This window comes from Arachis hypogaea, chromosome 9, assembly GCF_003086295.3.
Source record: "Arachis hypogaea cultivar Tifrunner chromosome 9, arahy.Tifrunner.gnm2.J5K5, whole genome shotgun sequence".
Classification (NCBI taxonomy): Eukaryota; Viridiplantae; Streptophyta; class Magnoliopsida; order Fabales; family Fabaceae; genus Arachis; species Arachis hypogaea.
In genome coordinates this window covers 72792503-72806356 of record NC_092044.1, presented here as the reverse complement: position 1 = coordinate 72806356, position 13854 = coordinate 72792503, and the positions used below count along the sequence as shown (strand labels likewise).

At 39.7% G+C, this 13854-nt stretch overlaps 1 non-coding gene across 1 annotated transcript; it reads left to right on the top strand.

Moving 5' to 3' along the window:
* Positions 1-10827: 10827 nt before the first annotated feature.
* On the top strand, positions 10828-10935 carry LOC112713340 (small nucleolar RNA R71). Its single transcript, XR_003158313.1, has one exon. It is a non-coding gene; the product is annotated as a small nucleolar RNA R71 (small nucleolar RNA).
* The last annotated feature ends 2919 nt before the right edge of the window (positions 10936-13854 follow it).

The following is a 13854-nucleotide window of genomic DNA, read 5'->3' as shown; positions in this document are numbered from 1 at the left end:
CTCCAAATGGGTTGAAGCAATAGCAACTCCAACCAATGATAATAAGGTGGTCATGAACTTCCTCAGAAAACACATTTTTTGCCGTTTTGGGGTTCCAAGAGCAATCATCAGTGATGGAGGAAGCCACTTCTGCAACAAACCATTAGAGGCATTGCTTCTAAAATATGGAGTCAAACATAAGGTAGCCACACCATACCATCCACAGACAAGTGGGCAAGCCGAAATATCTAATAGGGAACTCAAAAGAATCTTGGAAAAGATTGTGGGAGCTTCAAGGAAGGACTGGTCGATTAAGCTAGATGATGCTCTTTGGGCATATAGGACAGCTTTCAAAACACCAATTGGAATGTCTCCTTACCAACTAGTATATGGAAAGGCTTGCCATTTGCCACTGGAGTTGGAGCACAAGGCATTCTGGGCCTTGAAACTCTTAAACTTGGACAGCAAAGCTGCTGGAGAAAAAAGGATGTTGCAAATTCAAGAGTTGGAAGAATTCAGAGCTGAAGCTTATGAGAATGCCAAAATTTACAAAGAAAGAGCAAAGAAGAAGCATGACAGCAACATAGCCCCAAGGAAATTTGAAGAGGGACAAAAAGTATTGCTCTACAATTCTAGGCTGAAGCTATTTCCAGGGAAGCTAAAATCAAGGTGGTCTGGACCATTCCTTGTCACCAAGGTCTCCCAATATGGACAAGTAGAAATCATGGAAGAAAAGTCACAAAGAACCTTCACTGTGAATGGTCAAAGACTCAAACATTACTTGGGAGATGTAGAGGAGAAGGACAAGGTTAAATATCACCTCAACTGAGGAAACTGACCGTCAAGCTAATGACGTTAAAAGAGCGCTTGTTGGGAGGCAACCCAACCTGAGGTAACACTCTTTTGCTGTTTCTTTTATTTGTTTCAATAAAAAGGTGAAGTAGTTTCTGTGCATTGCAAAGAATTAAGTTTGGTGTTTCACACCAAACAATGAATTCGTGGATCAATAATTCAAAGGGGAATGTGTAACTCTAAGTTTGGTGTTCCACCATAAAGATCAACTGAACACAACAACCTTTGAATTATATGAAAGGAATAACCATTCTAAGCAATCACAGAAATAATTAAAATCCTTAGCAGCAACTTCATTCCAAGGAGAATTCAAGGATTCAAAGAGCAGATGAGTAAGTAGGAGATTAAGTTTGGTGTTCACACCCCAACTTAAGACTCAGACACTTGCCCATACATAGTTGAGCTAACCACTCAAGTGCTTGAGAAGCAAGCAACTTCATCACTCTTTGCAGGAAAGGAAACAAGGAGCTTAAAAAAAAAACATGAAGCAACAATTAGGAGAAGAAAGAGAAATCAAATTGTTTCCTGGCAACAAGGAGAAAACAAGAAATTTCACAAGGTGGTGTTGTTCCTTGACCATTCTTTAAAAGGCAAACAAAAGCATGCTTGTTCTGGTTTAAACTGTAATTGTTGAATCTTTCTTTCATTTTAAGTCATTTTGTAGGAGTGTTGGTTTACTGCTTTGAATAAAGTGAATGCCTAGATGTTTGGATATAACTAAATCTTCTTAAACAAATGCTTGCCATGCTTGTTCTGTTTTCAAAAATAAAAGAAAAGTTTGAACAAAAGTAACTTGGCTCAATTAGTTACAAATCAAGTAGAATTAAGTGGTGGTATGCATGCTTGATTGTTTAGTCAGATCACTGGAAATAGAGTGTAGAATTATCAATTTTTGTGTAGAAGTTGAGTATTGTCTATGGATCTTGATGAATAAATGTCTTTGGCCATGAAAAAGAAAGAAAAAGAAGAAGAAAAAGCCACTGAAAAGGGGCAACCAAAAAGAAAAAAAAATTGAGAAAATAAGCTAGGCACCAATGGTTTGAACTTCTGAGACAAATGCATGTGGTATTTATGTATTAAGGATATGCTTGGATGAATAGGTTCTGAGGAGTGTTTCAACACTTGGTAACTTGGGTTAACTAACCCGGGATTATCAACCAAAAGTCCATTATCAAGAGCAACCTAAATACAAAACATTTAGTCACACAAAGAGGTGCTGGGCATCAATGTCTCAAGAAGAAATGTGAACTAAAAATGCCTGTAGTGGATATGTGTAATGCAATGATAAGAAAAAGAAAATGCCAAAGGCTTGTGCAACACATGACACTGAGCAAACAAGGAGCAAAGGAGCTCTAAGAAAAAGAAAAACAAAGAAAGGAAAATGTGCCAAAGACATAAGAATAACAAGAGGCCATAGCAGTGTTTGATGGATGCAATGAAAAAGTGATAATCCTACCTGATAAGAATGAAAAAGTGATACTGCAACTTTCTGCATAAAACCCTTCTGATGAACTTCAAATGCTTGCTAATATAGCCAATGTAATTGCTTTTTGTTTCATACTTGTTTTCTCAATTAACTCAGGACTTGCTTAGGGACAAGCAAGTATTAAGTTTGGTGTTGTGATGCCAAGGCATCTTAGGCTAGTTTCACTAGCATTTTTCTGTTAGTTTTAGTTGTTTTATGCATTTTCTTGAGCTTAAAGTAACCAAGAATGGTTAAATGAACAACAAAGTAATGAATCATCCAAACAGTGTAATTTTGATGCAAATTCCATGAGTTTTTAGTTATATTACTTGAATGCTATGAATGGAAGAATTCTCATGAAAATCTGCAAGACTTTGATGCAATTGTGTGGATGATTTCAGGGAAGAAGAGGCTAGGCAAGGAAGCAACCAAATCTATAAAGGAAGCTTGAAGATCACATGTGGAGTACAATGTGAAAGTGGCGTTTAACCTCCAGTTTAACCTTAAACTGGAAGTTAAACGCCAGAATAAGGAATGCACCAAATGCTGAAAGTGGCGTTTAACCTTCAGTTTAAGGTTAAACTGAAGGTTAAACGCCAGAATCATGAAAGCTGAGAAAAGAGGAAACTGGCGTTTAACCTCCAGTTTAACCTCAAACTGAAGGTTAAACGCCAGAATGAGAATGGCACCAAGGGAGTGATTCCACGTTTAACCTCCAGTTTGACCTCAAACTGGAGGTTAAACGTGTTCGAACTATATGAGGCACCAGGAAGCCATTTTCACGTTTAAGCTCCAGTTTGACCTCAAACTGGAGCTTAAACGTGTTCGACATTCACACTCCAGGGCTACCTTCTTCATTCCCACGTTTAACCTCCAGTTTGACCTCAAACTGGAGGTTAAACGTGTTCGGCGTTTTTGCTACTCCAGGGTTGCCTTCTCATTTCCACGTTTAAGCTCCAGTTTGACCTCAAACTGGAGCTTAAACGTGTTCGACCAAGAATTGCCTCCAGGGTTGCAATCTTCATTTCCACGTTTAAGCTTCAGTTTAACCTTAAACTGAAACTTAAACTTCAACTTAATCACCACTCTTTGAAAGGGTTTCTGGGCCAATTATATTGAGGTTTAAGTTAGCATTTGAACACAAATATTAACTTAAACCTATTATGGTATGAAACCCAATTGAATATCATAGTTTATGGGATTGGGCCTGAAGAATTGATGAGTCTGGAACTTCAATTTGTTGAGTCTTGTGTCATTACTTGTTTATCACTAAGTTTGCTCAATGAATGTTACAGAGTTGGATCACAGCCTCATCAGTATTATGGATCATAAACCCAAAGCAAAAAGGAAATCAGGGAAAGGCCTCAAAGCCCAAGAATCACAACAGAAGCTCAATTTAGAAAGTGTATAAATAGGATAGAATTGAAGTTAGTGAAGAACTTTTTGACACTTTAGCATTTTTTTTACTTTTGTAATAGAATTCGGAGCTATGACTCACTAAACCCCTTTCATTGGGTTAGGGAGCTCTATTGTAATTCAATGAATCAATAATACTTTTTATCTTCTTCTTCAATCTTTTCTCTTGAATTTTGTTAGAAAGCTTCTCGATCTAATTCCATTGGGTAGTTGTCTTGGGAAAGAAATTATCCATAATTGGAATCCTTCGGAACCTTGGGAAAGGAATGGAGGATTCATGCTAGAGAAGCTTTCTCACAGTGAATTGGATTGGGGTTTGGATGGATATTGTGACATGTAATCCTACCAAATTGTGGTTCATGAAGCTGTGTGGTATAATCAGTGATCGAGCATCATCTCTTCTTATGAACATTTAAACCAAGGGATTGGGAATTTGTTTGTTTTTAGAGAGAATTGGTGAGCCAAGGAATTGGGATCCAATCATATAAGATTGCCAAGCAAAATTCAATGAATGCATTGGTTGAGGAAGAGATAGAAATGTTTTGATTCGGAGATCTCAATATCTCCTGAAACCCAATGAATTCCCCATTTCTGATCTACATTTTCTCTTTACATTCTGCAATTTAATTTCATGCAATCACCCCCATCCCTTTTAATTTCAGCAATTTAATTTCTAGCTCTTTAATTCATGCAATTTAATATTCCGCAATTCTCATCTAAATCTTGATTCCGCTCAACTAGAACAAACTTCTAATCCGAATTGCTCATTCAACCAATCCTTGTGGGATTCGACCTCACTCTATTGTGAGTTTTTACTTGACGATAACCGGTGCACTTGCCGGAAGGAATTTTGCCGATTGTGCAATTTCCTAAAATCATAGCATCAAGGTTATGCTACATCAATGGTGTGGTTCGAAGGGTGGTGGACGAAATTGTGATCACTACAACTTCGCACAACTAACCAGCAAGTGTACTGGGTCGTCCAAGTAATAAACCTTACGCGAGTAAGGGTCGATCCCACAGAGATTGTTGGTATGAAGCAAGCTATGGTCACCTTGTAAATCTTAGTCAGGCAAACTCAAATGGGTATGGTGATATACGAATAAAACATAAAGATAAGGATAGAGATACTTATGCAATTCATTGGTGGGAATTTCAGATAAGCGTATGAAGGTGCTGTGTCCCTTCCGTCTCTCTGCTTTCCTACTGTCTTCATCCAATCCTTCTTACTCCTTTCCATGGCAAGATGTATGCAAGGGTTTCACCGTTGTCAGTGGCTACCTCCCATCCTCTCAGTGGAAATGTTCAACGCACCCTGTCACGGCACGGCTATCCATCTGTCGGTTCTCAATCAGGCCGGAATAGAATCCAGTGATTCTTTTGCGTCTGTCACTAACGCCCCGCCCTCAGGAGTTTGAAGCTCGTCACAGTCATTCAATTATTGAATCCTACTCAGAATACCATAGACAAGGTTTAGACCTTCCGGATTCTCTTGAATGCCGCCATCAGTTCTAGCTTATACCACGAAGATTCCGGTTAAAGAATCCAAGAGATATCCACCCAATCTAAGGTAGAACGGAGGTGGTTGTCAGGCACACGTTCATAGGTGAGAATGATGATGAGTGTCACGGATCATCACATTCATCAAGTTGAAGAACAAGTGATATCTTAGAACAAGAACAAGCGGAATTGAATGGAAGAACAATAGTAATTGCATTAATACTCGAGGTACAGCAGAGCTCCACACCTTAATCTATGGTGTGTAGAAACTCCACCGTTGAAAATACATAAGAACAAGGTCTAGGCATGGCCGAATGGCCAGCCTCCCAATGATCAAAAGATCTAAAGAAAAAGACTCCAAAGATCAGAAGATGAAAATACAATAGTAAAAGGTCCTACTTATAGAGAACTAGTAGCCTAGGGTTTACAGAGATGAGTAAATGACATAAAAATCCACTTCCGGGCCCACTTGGTGTGTGCTTGGGCTGAGCATTGATGCATTTTCGTGTAGAGACTCTTCTTGGAGTTAAACGCCAGCTTTTATGCCAGTTTGGGCGTTTAACTCCCATCGTTGTGCCAGTTCCGGCGTTTAACGCTGGGAATTCTGAGGGTGACTTTGAACGCCAGTTTGGGCCATCAAATCTTGGGCAAAGTATGGACTATCATATATTGCTGGAAATCCCAGGATGTCTACTTTCCAAAGCCGTTAAGAGCGCGCCAATTGGGCTTCTGTAGCTCCAGAAAATCCACTTCGAGTTCAGGGAGGTCAGAATCTAACAGCATCTGCAGTCCTTTTTAGTCTCTGAATCAGATTTTTGCTCAGGTCCCTCAATTTCAGCCAGAAAATACCTGAAATCACAGAAAAACACACAAACTCATAGTAAAGTCCAGAAAAGTGAATTTTAACTAAAAACTAATAAAATTATACTAAAAACTAACTAGATCATACTAAAAACATACTAAAAACAATGCCAAAAAGCGTATAAATTATCCGCTCATCACAACACCAAACTTAAATTGTTGCTTGTCCTCAAGCAACTGAAAATCAAATAAGATAAAAAGAAGAGAATATACAATGAATTTCAAAAATATCTATGAAGATCAGTATTAATTAGATGAGCGGGGCTTTTGGCTTTTTGCCTCTGAACAGTTTTGGCATCTCACTCTATCCTTTGAAATTCAAAATGATTGGCTTCTTTAGGAACTCAGAATCCAGATAGTGTCATTGATTCTCCTAGTTAAGTATGATGATTCTTGAACACAGCTACTTATTGAGTCTTGGCCGTGGCCCAAAGCACTCTGTCTTCCAGTATTACCACCGGATACATACATGCCACAGACATATAGTTGGGTGAACCTTTTCAGATTGTGACTCAGCTTTGCTAGAGTCCCCAATTAGAGGTGTCCAGGGTTCTTAAGCACACTCTTTTTGCCTTGGATCACAACTTTATTTCTTTCTCTCTCTTTTTTTTTTATTTTCTCCCTCGTTTTTTTTCGTTTTTCTCCTTCTTTTTTTTTGTATTCACTGCTTTTTCTTGCTTCAAGAATCATTTTTATGATTTTTCAGATCCTCAGTAACATGTCTCCTTTTTCATCATTCTTTCAAGAGCCAACATTCATGAACCACAAATTCAAAAGACATATGCACTGTTGAAGCATACATTCAGAAAACAAAAGTATTGCCACCACATCAAAATAATTAAACTGTTATAAAATTCAAAATTCATGCAATTCTTTTCTTTTTCAATTAAGAACATTTTTCATTCAAGAAAGGTGATGGATTCATAGGACATTCATAACTTTAAGGCATAGACACTAAGACACTAATGATCACAAGACACAAACATAGATAAGCATAAGCATAATTTTCGAAAAAAAAATAGAAAATAAAGAACAAGGAAATTAAAGAACGGGTCCACCTTAGTGATGGCGGCTTGTTCTTCCTCTTGAAGATCCTATGGAGTGCTTGAGCTCCTCAATGTCTCTTCCTTGCCTTTGTTGCTCCTCTCTCATGATTCTTTGATCTTCTCTAATTTCATGGAGGAGAATGGAATGTTCTTGGTGCTCCACCCTTAGTTGTCCCATGTTGGAACTCAATTCTCCTAGGGAGGTGTTTAGTTGCTCCCAATAGTTTTGTGGAGGAAAGTGCATCCCTTGAGGTATCTCTGGGAATTGATGATGAGAGGGGTCTCTTGTTTGCTCCATCCTCTTCTTAGTAATGGGCTTGTCCTCATCAATGGGGATGTCTCCCTCAATGTCAACTCCAACCGAATAACAGAGGTGACAAATAAGATGAGGAAAGGCTAACCTTGCCAAGGTAGAGGACTTATCCGCCACCTTATAAAGTTCTTGGGATATCACCTCATGAACTTCTATTTCTTCTCCAATCATGATGCTATGGATCATGATGGCTCGGTCTATAGTAACTTCGGACCGGTTGCTAGTGGGAATGATTGAGCGTTGGATAAACTCCAACCATCCCCTAGCCACAGGCTTGAGGTCATGCCTTCTCAGTTGAACCGGCTTCCCTCTTGAATCTCTCTTCCATTGGGCACCCTCTTCACAAATGTCTATGAGGACTTGGTCCAACCTTTGATCAAAGTTGACCCTTCTAGTGTAAGGATGTTCATCTCCTTGCATCATGGGCAAGTTGAATGCCAACCTTACATTTTCCGGACTAAAATCCAAGTATTTTCCCCGAACCATAGTAAGCCAATTCTTTGGATCCAGGTTCACACTTTGATCATGGTTCTTGGTGATCCATGCATTGGCATAGAACTCTTGAACCATTAAGATTCCGACTTGTTGAATGGGGTTGGTAAGAACTTCCCAACCTCTTCTTCGGATCTCATGTCGGATCTCTGGATATTCACTCTTTTTGAGTGAAAAAGGGACCTCGGGGATCACCTTCTTCAAGGCCACAACTTCATAGAAGTGGTCTTGATGCACCCTTGAGATAAATCTCTCCATCTCCCATGACTCGGAGGTGAAAGCTTTTGCCTTCCCTTTCCTCTTTCTAGAGGTTTCTCCGGCCTTGGATGCCATAAATGGTTATGGAAAAACAAAAAGCAATGCTTTTACCACACCAAACTTAAAAGGTTTGCTCGTCCTCGAGCAAAAGAAGAAAGAAGAGAGTAGAAGAAGAAGAAATGAAGGAGATGGAAGGGGCTTTGTGGTTCGGCCAAAAGGGGAGAAGTAGTGTTTAGGTTGTGTGAAAAGGAAGGAGTGAAGATGGGTTTATATAGGGGTGGGGGAGGGTTATGGTTCGGCTATGGGAGGGTGGGTTTGGGAGGGAAAGTGTTTTGAATTTGAATGGTGGGGTAGGTGGGGTTTTATGAAGGATGGATGTGAGTGGTGAAGAGAAAGATGGGATTTGATAGGTGAAGGGTTTTTGGGGAAGAGGTGTTGAGGTGATTAGTGAATGGGTGAGGAAGAAGAGAGAAAGTGGTGGTGTAGGTGGGGATCCTGTGGGGTCCACAGATCCTGAGGTGTCAAGGAAAAGTCATCCCTGCACCAAGTGGCGAGCAAAATTGCCCTTTGTGCCAATTCTGGCGTTAAACGCCGGGCTGGTGCCCATTTCTGGCGTTTAACGCCAAGTTCTTGCCCTTCTCTGGCGTTTAACGCCAGTCTGGTGCCCCTTTCTGGCGTTAAACGCCCAGAATGGTGCCAGACTGGGCGTTAAACGCCCATCTGCTAGCCTTACTGGCGTTTAAACGCCAGCAGGTTCTTCCTCCAGGGTGTGCTGTTTTTCTTTCTGTTTTTCATTCTGTTTTTGCTTTTTCAATTGATTTTGTGACTTCTCATGATCATCAACCTACAAAAAACATAAAATAACAAAGGAAAATAGATAAAAATATAACATTGAGTTGCCTCCCAACAAGCGCTTCTTTAATGTCAGTAGCTTGACAGAGGGCTCTCATGGAGCCTCACAGATGCTCAGAGCAATGTTGGAACTTCCCAACACCAAACTTAGAGTTTGAATGTGGGGGTTCAACACCAAACTTAGAAGTTGGTTGTGGCCTCCCAACACCAAACTTAGAGTTTGACTGTGGGGGCTCTGTTTGACTCTGTTTTGAGAGAAGCTCTTCATGCTTCCTCTCCATGATGACAGAGGGATATCCTTGAACCTCAAACACAAAGGATTCTTCATTCACTTGAATGATCAATTCTCCTCTATCAACATCAATCACAGCCTTTGCTGTGGCTAGGAAGGGTCTGCCAAGGATGATGGATTCATCCATGCACTTCCCAGTCTCTAGGACTATGAAATTAGCAGGGATGTAATGGTCTTCAACTTTTAACAGAACATCCTCTACAAGTCCATAAGCTTGTTTTCTTGAGTTGTCTGCCATCTCTAGTGAGATTTTTGCAGCTTGCACCTCAAAGATCCCTAGCTTCTCCATTACAGAGAGAGGCATGAGGTTAACACTTGACCCTAGGTCACACAAGGCCTTCTTGAAGGTCATGGTGCCTATGGTACAAGGTATTGAAAACTTCCCGGGATCCTGTCTCTTTTGAGGTAATTTCTGCTTAGACAAGTCATCCAGTTCTTTGGTGAGCAAAGGGGGTACATCCTCCCAAGTCTCATTTCCAAATAACTTGTCATTTAGCTTCATGATTGCTCCAAGGTATTTAGCAACTTGCTCTTCAGTGACATACTCATCCTCTTCAGAGGAAGAATACTCATCAGAGGTCATGAATGGCAGAAGTAAGTTCAATGGAATCTCTATGGTCTCATTTTGAGCCTCAGATTCTCATGGTTCCTCACTGGGGAACTCATTGGAGGCCAGTGGACGTCCATTGAGGTCTTCCTCAGTGGCGTTCACTGCCTCTTCTTCCTCTCCAACTTCGGCCATGTTGATGGCCTTGCACTCTCCTTTTGGATTTTCTTCTGTATTGCTTGGAAGAGTACTAGGAGGGAGTTCAGTAATTTTCTTGCTCAGCTAACCCACTTGTCCCTCCAAGTTTCTAATGGAAGACCTTATTTCAGTCATGAAACTTTGAGTGGTTTTGATTAGATCAGAGACCATGGTTGCTAAGTCAGAGGTATTCTGCTTAGAACTCTCTGTCTGTTGCTGAGAAGATGATGGAAAAGGCTTGCCATTGCTAAACCTATTTCTTCCACCATTATTGTTGTTGAAACCTTGTTGAGGTCTCTGTTGATCCTTCCATGAGAAATTTGGATGATTTCTCCATGAAGGATTGTAGGTGTTTCCATAGGATTCTCCCATGTAATTCACCTCTTCCATTGAAGGGTTCTCAGGATCATAAGCTTCTTCCTCAGATGAAGCCTCCTTAGTACTACCTGGTGCATTTTGCATTCCAGACAGACTTTGAGAAATCATATTGACTTGCTGAGTCAATATTTTGTTCTGAGCCAATATGGCATTCAGAGTGTCAATCTCAAGAACTCCTTTCTTCTGATTTGTCCCATTGTTCACAGGATTCCTTTCAGAAGTGTACATGAATTAGTTATTTGCAACCATTTCAATTAGTTCTTGAGCTTCTGTAGGCGTCTTCTTCAGATGAAGAGATCCTCCAGCAGAGCTATCCAAAGACATCTTGGATAGTTCAGAGAGACCATCATAGAAAATACCTATGATGCTCCATTCAGAAAGCATATCAGAGGGACACTTTCTGATTAATTGTTTGTATCTTTCCCAAGCTTCATAGAGGGATTCTCCTTCCTTCTGTCTGAAGGTTTGGACTTCCACTCTAAGCTTACTCAATTTTTGAGGTGGAAAGAACTTTGCCAAAAAGGCATTGACTAGCTTTTCCCAAGAGTTCAGGCTTTCTTTAGGTTGTGAGTCCAACCATATTCTAGCTCTGTCTCTTACAGCAAAAGGGAATAGCATAAGTCTGTAGACCTCAGGGTCAACCCCATTAGTCTTGACAGTGTCACAGATTTGCAAGAATTCAGCTAAAAACTGATGAGGATCTTCCAATGGAAGTCCATGGAACTTGCAATTCTGTTGCATTAGAGAAACTAATTGAGGCTTAAGCTCAAAGTTGTTTGCTCCAATGGCAGGGATAGAGATGCTTCTCCCATAGAAGTCGGGAGTAGGTGCAGTAAAGTCACCCAGCACCTTCCTTGCATTGTTGGCATTGTTGTTGTTTTCGGCTGCCATGTGTTCTTCTTCTTTGAAGATTTCTGTTAGGTCCTCTACAGAGAATTGTGCCTTAGCTTCTCTTAGTTTTCGCTTCAAGGTCCTTTCAGGTTCAGGATCAGCCTCAACAAGAATGCTTTTGTCTTTACTCCTGCTCATATGAAAGATAAGAGAACAAAAAAATATGGAATCCTCTATGTCACAGTATAGAGATTCCTTGAGGTGTCAGAGGAAAAGCAAAATAGAAGGCAGAAGTAGAAGAATTCGAACTTATCAAGAGAGATAGAGTTCGAATTATTCATTGAGGAATAGTGTTAGTCCATAAATAGAAGGATGTGAGAAGAAGGGAAGTAATTTTCGAAAATTAAGTAAAAGATTTTGAAAACATTTTGAAAAACTTTGATTGATAATTTTCGAAAACAAAAAGTGGAAAAGAAATCAACTGATTTTTGAAAAAGATTTTGAAATTAGAAATTAAAAAGATATGATTGAAAACTATTTTGAAAAAGGATGTGATTAAAAAGATATGATTGATTTTAAAAAGATGTGATTGAGAAGATATGATTTGAAAAACATTTAAAAAAGATTTGATTTTGAAAACTAATAACTTGGCTAACAAGAAAAGATATGATTCAGACATTAAACCTTTCTCAACAGAAAAGGCAACATACTTGAAATGTTGAATCAAATCATTAATTGATAGCAAGTATCTTTGAAAATAGAAAGAAATCAATTTTGAAAACATATGATTGAAAAGATTTGATTTGAAAAAGATTTGATTTTGAAAAGATTTTGAAAACTTAAAAAAAAATTTGATTTGAAAACAAAATCTTCCCTCTTGTGCCATCCTGGCATTAAACGCCCAGAATGGTGCACATTCTGGCGTTTAACACCCAAACTACTACCCTTTTGGGCGTTAAACGCCCAGCCAGGCACCCTGGCTGGCGTTTAAACGCCAGTTTGCCCTTCTTCACTGGGCGTTTTGAACGCCCAGCTCTTTCTGTGTAATTCCTCTGCAGTATGTTCTGAATCTTCAATTCTCTGTATTATTGACTTGAAAAGACACAAATTAAAAATATTTTTCAGTTTTTAATAATGAGGAAAAATCAAAATGCAACTAGAATCAAATAACAATGCATGCAAGACACCAAACTTAGCAGTTTGTATACTACTGACACTAACAAAATGAGAATGCATATGAGACACACAAACACTCAAGTCAAGAGAATTTAAAGATCAGAGTAATGAAATCATCAAGAACAACTTGAAGATTAATGAAGACACATGCATGAATGCAAAAAGAACAGACACATGCAATTGACACCAAACTTAACATCAGACTCTAGACTCAAACAAGAAATATTTTTGGATTTTTTTTTGAAAATTAAGTGAAAAAAGAAAACAAAGATATCAAAATTCTTAATGAGAATTCCAGGAATCATGCAATGTTAGTCTAAGACTCCGGTCCAGGAATTAGACATGGCTTCATAGCCAGCCAAGCTTTCAAAGAAAGCTCTGGTCCAAAACATTAGACATGCCCAACGGCCAGCCAAGCCTTAGCAGATCACTGCTCCAACAGCAAGATTGATAGAAATCAACAAGCTCTTGTGATGATAAGTTGAAATCTCGGTCCAATAAAATTAGACATGGCTTTACAGCCAGCCAGACTTCAACAGATCATCATGAAACTCTAGAATTCATTCTTGAGAATTCTGAAGAAAAATACCTAATCTAAGCAACAAGATGAACCGTCAGTTGTCCATACTCGAACAATCCCCGGCAACGGCGCCAAAAACTTGGTAGACGAAATTGTGATCACTACAACTTCGCACAACTAACCAGCAAGTGTACTGGGTCGTCCAAGTAATAAACCTTACGCGAGTAAGGGTCGATCCCACAGAGATTGTTGGTATGAAGCAAGCTATGGTCACCTTGTAAATCTTAGTCAGGCAAACTCAAATGGGTATGGTGATATACGAATAAAACATAAAGATAAGGATAGAGATACTTATGCAATTCATTGGTGGGAATTTCAGATAAGCGTATGAAGGTGCTGTGTCCCTTCCGTCTCTCTGCTTTCCTACTGTCTTCATCCAATCCTTCTTACTCCTTTCCATGGCAAGCTGTATGCAAGGGTTTCACCGTTGTCAGTGGCTACCTCCCATCCTCTCAGTGGAAATGTTCAACGCACCCTGTCACGGCACGGCTATCCATCTGTCGATTCTCAATCAGGCCGGAATAGAATCCAGTGATTCTTTTGCGTCTGTCACTAACGCCCCGCCCTCAGGAGTTTGAAGCTCGTCACAGTCATTCAATCATTGAATCCTACTCAGAATACCACAGACAAGGTTTAGACCTTCCGGATTCTCTTGAATGCCGCCATCAGTTCTAGCTTATACCACGAAGATTCCGGTTAAAGAATCCAAGAGATATCCACCCAATCTAAGGTAGAACGGAGGTGGTTGTCAGGCACACGTTCATAGGTGAGAATGATGATGAGTGTCACGGATCATCACATTCATCAAGTTGAAGAAC